We start from the raw sequence: 6,436 nt of genomic DNA on the forward strand, positions 1-6,436 counted from the left end.
ATCTTTGGAACAGGAGGGCTGAAGACAATTCACTACTTCACTGCAGGGGACAACGCTCTTTTATGAGGGGTCTGAAGTAAGTTCATAGTGACTTATTCAAGGCTCTAAGTTTCTAGTGATCCTGTCAGCTTCTCTCTCCATCACATTACTGCACATCAGCTGCAGTGTGCATAGCCTCAGTGCTACCATCACCCTTCTTGTGCTCAGCAATACCACCACAGTAGCACCATGATATTTTCAGCTATGTGACATGAGAACATGAGGACAAAGACTTATGATATAGAGGATTGAAGCAGGGGCTATAGCATGTTTGATGGTAAAGGGAAATAGTGGAGGAAGCTCAGGGAAAGTTGAGGAGTGGAAGAAAGAAGAAGACAAGGCATGGGAAGCTGAGTGGTGATCTGAGGACATGGAGAAGTGCAATAAGAGAATAAGGGAAGCAGTGGATATGGCTTTGGGATCTTAGAATCATAGAATCACCAAGGCTGGAAAAGACTTGCAAGACCATTCAGTCCAACTGTCCACCTACCACCAATATTTCCCCACTAAACTGTGTCCCTTAGTACAACATCTAAATGTTTCTTGATCACGTCCAGGGATGGTGACTCAACCACCTCCCTGGGCAGAGCTGTGGCAGCATGGTAGTAAGTTTGTCATCTGGGAAAAGGATTGTGTGGTGGGGGAAATGTGAAGTGCTGTTTCAATAGACCTGGGTCTGAAAAAGAGTGTCCTGAAGACAAACACAGTGTCAGCCACACAAAGAAGGTAATGCAGTATTCATAGCTGGCTCTGATCCTTGCCGCCTGTGGGCTTTGAGATCAGAAAAAAAACCCCTTAGTGATATCAAACAAGGATAGGGCCAAATTCATCTGGGTGCAGATACAGGAGCACTTTTTTATGGTCGCTGAGTTCACACGATGCTTATTTTATCTGAGAACAAACACAAGTGAAAAAAATGAGCCACCGATGAGTGGTGTGAAGCAATACTGCAGCTGAGTAATGACCTGACTGAGTCTATCACCACATCAATAGGCAGAAGTGAGCAGAAAGCAGTGCAGTACTCCACACGCAGATACTTCTTCCCTGTGGATCTGAGCACAACATCATGAAATTGCCTGAGAACACAAAAGCTTTCTTAATGAAATGGAAGAGCCCATGCCATAAACATACCTGTCCAACAGATGCTTTGACAGAGAACTGTGAAGCTGTAAAGATAGGTGAGGGAATATACAGAGAGAGGAAAAATTTCTGCAGCTCAGACTTCCGTGAGTGACACAAAACCTAGCTCCTACAAGCTATGTGAGTGATAACAAGGCAACAAAGTCAGAATGTGTCCCTTTGCTGTGCATCACTCCCCTGACCGCCGCTGGAGCTGAGGGAATATTGCCATCTAGTGCCACACAGAAATCCAGCTGTCTGCACAGAAAGCCACTGAGTTCCTGTAGGCAGGGTTACAATGTATATTAAAGATGTGCCAGGGATGTCAACTTGGTCAGTGTTTTTGCCAAACTTGTCGTTCAAAATGGTACATTCTCTCATTAAAAAAAAAAAAAAAGTAGGTTGTGTGAATTGAGTCATGCTTTGGAGGAGAGACCATGTGCACATTAGTTCAAAGGTTGTGAAAAGAAGTGCAAATGTCCTTGCCTAATACTATAGCAACTCACAGTCAGATGGACGAGAAGTCATTCAGGATCAGATTTACCTCACCTGCCTTGGGCTGAACGAAACACAGACGTGCTATGTAGTCACCAGGCTTCTTTGGGAAACAAAGAAGCATTACCAGGACACAATCGATGTGACCATATTTAACCCTGTTCTTCAGGATGTGATGTGCTGTATTTTTCCATTGACTGCAGTGAAAACAGACACTGTCCCATCCCAATATTGCATTCCCTGATAGGCAGACACACTGGACTGTAACATATTTTACTATCACCTCTGTGGGCAGCAGTAAAGGAAACTTCCGTCCATTGTCATGCCAGAAAGAGCCCTGAGGGGTGAGAGAGCATTTCAGCTCCCCTCCGCCAAGCCCCTGCTGAGCCAGTGATGAGGGGTTTTTTAATCAGTGCATATGTCTGAGATACTTTTAATGAGGCCGTCAACTCACTTATCTATGCTACCAAATACATGCCAGATTATAACAACTTCCAGTCATTGCCCATCTGGAGCAGATTCAAACCAGTGGTTGATGTGCAAAAGCAATTTGAAATTCAGAATCAATTAAGCAATCAAATCTTCCGGCTGCAAACAATGTCCACATTTTCAAGCCAGTAACATAATGTTACATACGTTGACTTAAAACTACTTAGATGTCCCATCAGTATCTCTGAGTTAATTGGTATGTTATTGCTTGTAGCTGTGACACTGCCCACTAAGCATGTAAAGAAAAGGATTAAATCACAGAGGGAATCAAAGTCAATAGTGTGAAAGAGTAATATTTTTCAACCTGAGAAAATGTAGCACATTTGAGATAGCTACAACTCCATCTTCTTTCAAATAGCATGAATCCCAATTAAGCAAGAGGCTGCAAATTTAATTTGCTTATATTTCATAAATTATTCCACACTGCCAAGTATAAATCCTTACAGCGGATTTTCTCTCTCCAATGCTGATTGGAAAAAGAAATGTCATAGATCGTCCCAAATGAGGAATTATTTAAGTACTAAAGAGCTTCACTATAATAGTAGCGAATGAATTTCCTGTGTGAAGCCAAACTTTGCTGGGATTTTAGGTGCATTTTCTTTGCTTCACAGGGAGGGTCACTTGCAAAGTTCTTACATATGGTATTAGAGAAGAAGCAAATAACAGCACTGCCCTGAGTGTCCACAAATATACTTCAAGATTCCATCTAAAGAAGAACTTGAAAAGCAAGAATGGCAGATGTTTATAAATATGTTTTAAAGCACCTAAAAATGAGATGCTCTAAAACCCTCACTTTTATCATCTCACTCCTCCATGACTAAGATTAGCTAAAATACCTAAGCTGAAAACTTCCAGAAATAAATAAGAAGCTGGCTGCAAATTCCTAGTTCCCCCATACCTCCTGGTCCACGGGGACATGGAGTGACCTTTTAGATACAACACAAAACCAGCCAATTTCCTTAGGTTTTTGCCTGAGACAAAGGCTAACTCAGGCAGTCTGGGTGTCGTAGTAGGCAGAAAAAGATTACTAACATTAGTCCAGTATCTTAAGTGCTGTACTTAAGTGGCTGTGCAGCAGAGCTGGATCCAGCACAGAAAGCTCTCACTGATTTCATTGGGATCTGGATCTTTTAGGTTTGAAGAAGCTGGGGATGTGGCAGGAAGGTTGGACAGCTTCCTCACTGGTGTGAGCTGTTGTGGCTCTGCTGACATTTGCACCAGCTGAGCCTCTCCCCCAGGCTACACACAGCTTTATGAAAGCTATGACATAAAATAAATTCACAAATTATTTTCCCATCCTAAGAGGAAGCAGTGAGATGAAATACCACATCTTTTTTAGAATGAAGAAACTAATGCCCAAAATGTTCACACACCAGGTGGTCCAGCTGGTTCAAAGTGGTAAAGAGCAGTAATGTCCATACATGTATCTTTTGTCTCAGCTGACACTAATGGCAGATTTTTCTAACCATCTCTAGCTGAGACCCGGGAAACTGGATCTGTGAATTGATTCTGGATAAGAACTGAGGATGACGTGTCCAGGAAGGAGTGGCCAGGACATGGAGGGTCCGAGCAAGAAAGTGCCTGTGGAACCACAGCCTGAAAGACTTCCTTCATTTGTGTGCAGAGGATGTGGATTAATGCTGGTCTAGGTCGCGGGATATTCCGTAAATGGGGTTTACAGACCTTGAATCTCTAACATTGTTGCTCTTTTGTGAATACAGGAATTCAGCCTTGCTTCTGTTTTGGAAAAAGGGAAAAAAAGAATTGTGCTAAGTATATTATTACTAGCTTTCTGCTGAAATGAATAAAATGCCCTGTGAAGTTTCAGAGGGGCACTCACCGTGTCCTGGCTAAACGGCTTCTTTGTAGCAAATTTCTTTCTATTCTTAAGCAAAAAAGAATTTAATCCAGTGTCAGAAACAAACTACGTCTTGACAGATTAGCAGGGCTGCTGCTGTTAATACAAATTTGTTGCCAGATTTGTTTACAAAACTTCTCCTTCAGGGATGGGTGAACTTTCTGGAATTTGCCAATCTTCTGAATAAATATTGTGGAGGATTTGTAAAATGAGAATTAATTAAACTTTTCTTCTGAGTGTAAACCAGACATCTTGTTCCATGTGCAAATTGCTTATAAGCAGAGGGAAGCCTTTTTGGAGTGCAAAGAAATGTGAGGGCTCTCTTTTCCTTGAGGGAAAAAAAAAAAAAAGAGAGAAAACAAAAGAAGTCTGACTAACTCAGGATCTGCAATTTATTCATTAGATTTGATATCTCTCTTTAATTTTCTTCATAGCTTTGGATTGAGCTCAGTACGTTTGACTTCAGCTTTCAGAACCTCAAAGGTTTGTGTATTTTTAATGAACCTTTTTGGCTGCTTCTGTAAAATATTTGTTTCCGGAAGAGTTTTTTGATGCTGACTCCTATATGTGACTTGTGTTGCCCTAATGAATGCATTGCCCCAATGAATGCGTGTGCTTTTTGGGTTGTGGATTTGGATTTTCTGAGGTTTTTTTTGGTCAACATGAGGTTCCTGACAAAGTCTTCCACTGCTATCATTGGGAAGATACTGATTCTGACAAAGCCAGTAGCAGTAACAATCTGAGGAACACCAGCATCACTGCGAGGGTGAACTAAGGACATGGGCTGTTAGTAGAACATACAGATAAGTTATAAGGAAGTTTATGGACTTCACAGAATACACCAGCTTTAAAAAGGAGGCATGAAGCACTCAGGCAAGCAGTCTTTGTTTGATTCTTTAGGTGTTAATTCAGGAGGATTGATTCTCCCAGTTACCTTTCCATGAAACAATTCCAGCTTTTGAAACTATCAAGACTGTCTCTTGTTAGAGATTTCATCAGTCAGAGCTATCACATGCTGCTGTTGTCCTACCTTAATTAAACACCACTGGGTCCATTCTCCAAAGGCTTTGCTGGTGCAGCTGAGCAGTGTTTCCCATAGCTGCATGTTGGAGGGATGGTTACACATCTCCATCTTAAAAACAGCCTCAAGCTTTTGCTTAAAGAGGCTAACACTGCCACTGACAACTAGGAAATCCTGGCAGAGAGTCCACATGAATATCTCTTTCTATATTTGCACAATGTCAGACATACTATCAGCACTGAATAAATAACAATCATAGAAACCTGGAGTCAGCCAGGAAAGAGCTGTGAAGGAGACATTCATATTTTAAAACCTGAAGCTGCAAAATTATCACACCATGACTCTGGGAAAACTGTTCTTTTTCCTTTTTCTGCATTGTTTTCTTTCCCTCAATAGGATGAAATGCTGCTGTTGCTGAAGGTACCAAAAAACACAAAGCCTTTATTTGGTCCTGTATTGCAGAATGTAAGACAATATCTACACCTGGAGTACCTTGACTGCTTAATATGCAAAATCCCTTCAAGGAGCAAAATGAAGAACATTTCTGATTTTAAAACCAAAGAATACATTTCTATCTGGAAAAAAAGAAAAAAGAAAAAAACAACAAAGAATATATGGTAGAAATTGAATACAAATATGGGAAAAAGAGTGCAATTTAAAAGCAATTTTAATAATGTCTGGACGTTGTCAATTTTTTTCTAAATATGGTTAAATCTCCATATTAAAACAGATTTATGCAAGCCATAAATCTTCAAAACAATGAGCAAAATTCATGGGGAATTTCATCTCCAGCTCCACAGAAATAATAATAAAGGGCAACTCCCCTTATTAAAACAGTTGTATTTGGTAACTCTCATTTAATTCAGGCTCTTGAGAAACATTCAGGGTGGCTCTTTCTTCACAAAAGAATCAATTATGTTTCCTCAGCTGTTGATGTGTAGGGCTCCTACAGAATACAGAGGGTATTTCAAGACTGTACTTTTATGGTTGCAGATGAGAAGAAACAGACTCTTAATGTACTTTAAAATTGGCTTTTATAACTACTGCCAAGGATTCACATACAACTTCTTTTTTTTTTTTTTTTTTTTGTTCATTTATTGGTCATCTTTAATGAAAATACAGAAAGATCCAAGGTGTGCCTCAGTCTAATATAAACTGCAATTAAGTTAGTCCAGGAGCATTTTTCAAAAGATATAATGGCAAGGATAATAAGGGAGAAGAACAAGCTGAAAACACAGAATGCCAAAAATCACCATCTGCTGAGATGATGGAGTATCATGCTTAAAGCTGTTAAGGTGTTACTAGAGCTGTTGTACGTTACAACATTAAACAGTTAATTGCAGTTCATGGGTTTTAAGTAAAAGGACTGGGGCCTGCTTTTTACCATAGCAACCACAGAAAAAGAAATTTCTTTA

This window comes from Tympanuchus pallidicinctus, unplaced genomic scaffold, assembly GCF_026119805.1.
Source record: "Tympanuchus pallidicinctus isolate F22 unplaced genomic scaffold, pur_lepc_1.0 scaffold19, whole genome shotgun sequence".
Taxonomy (NCBI): domain Eukaryota; kingdom Metazoa; phylum Chordata; class Aves; order Galliformes; family Phasianidae; genus Tympanuchus; species Tympanuchus pallidicinctus.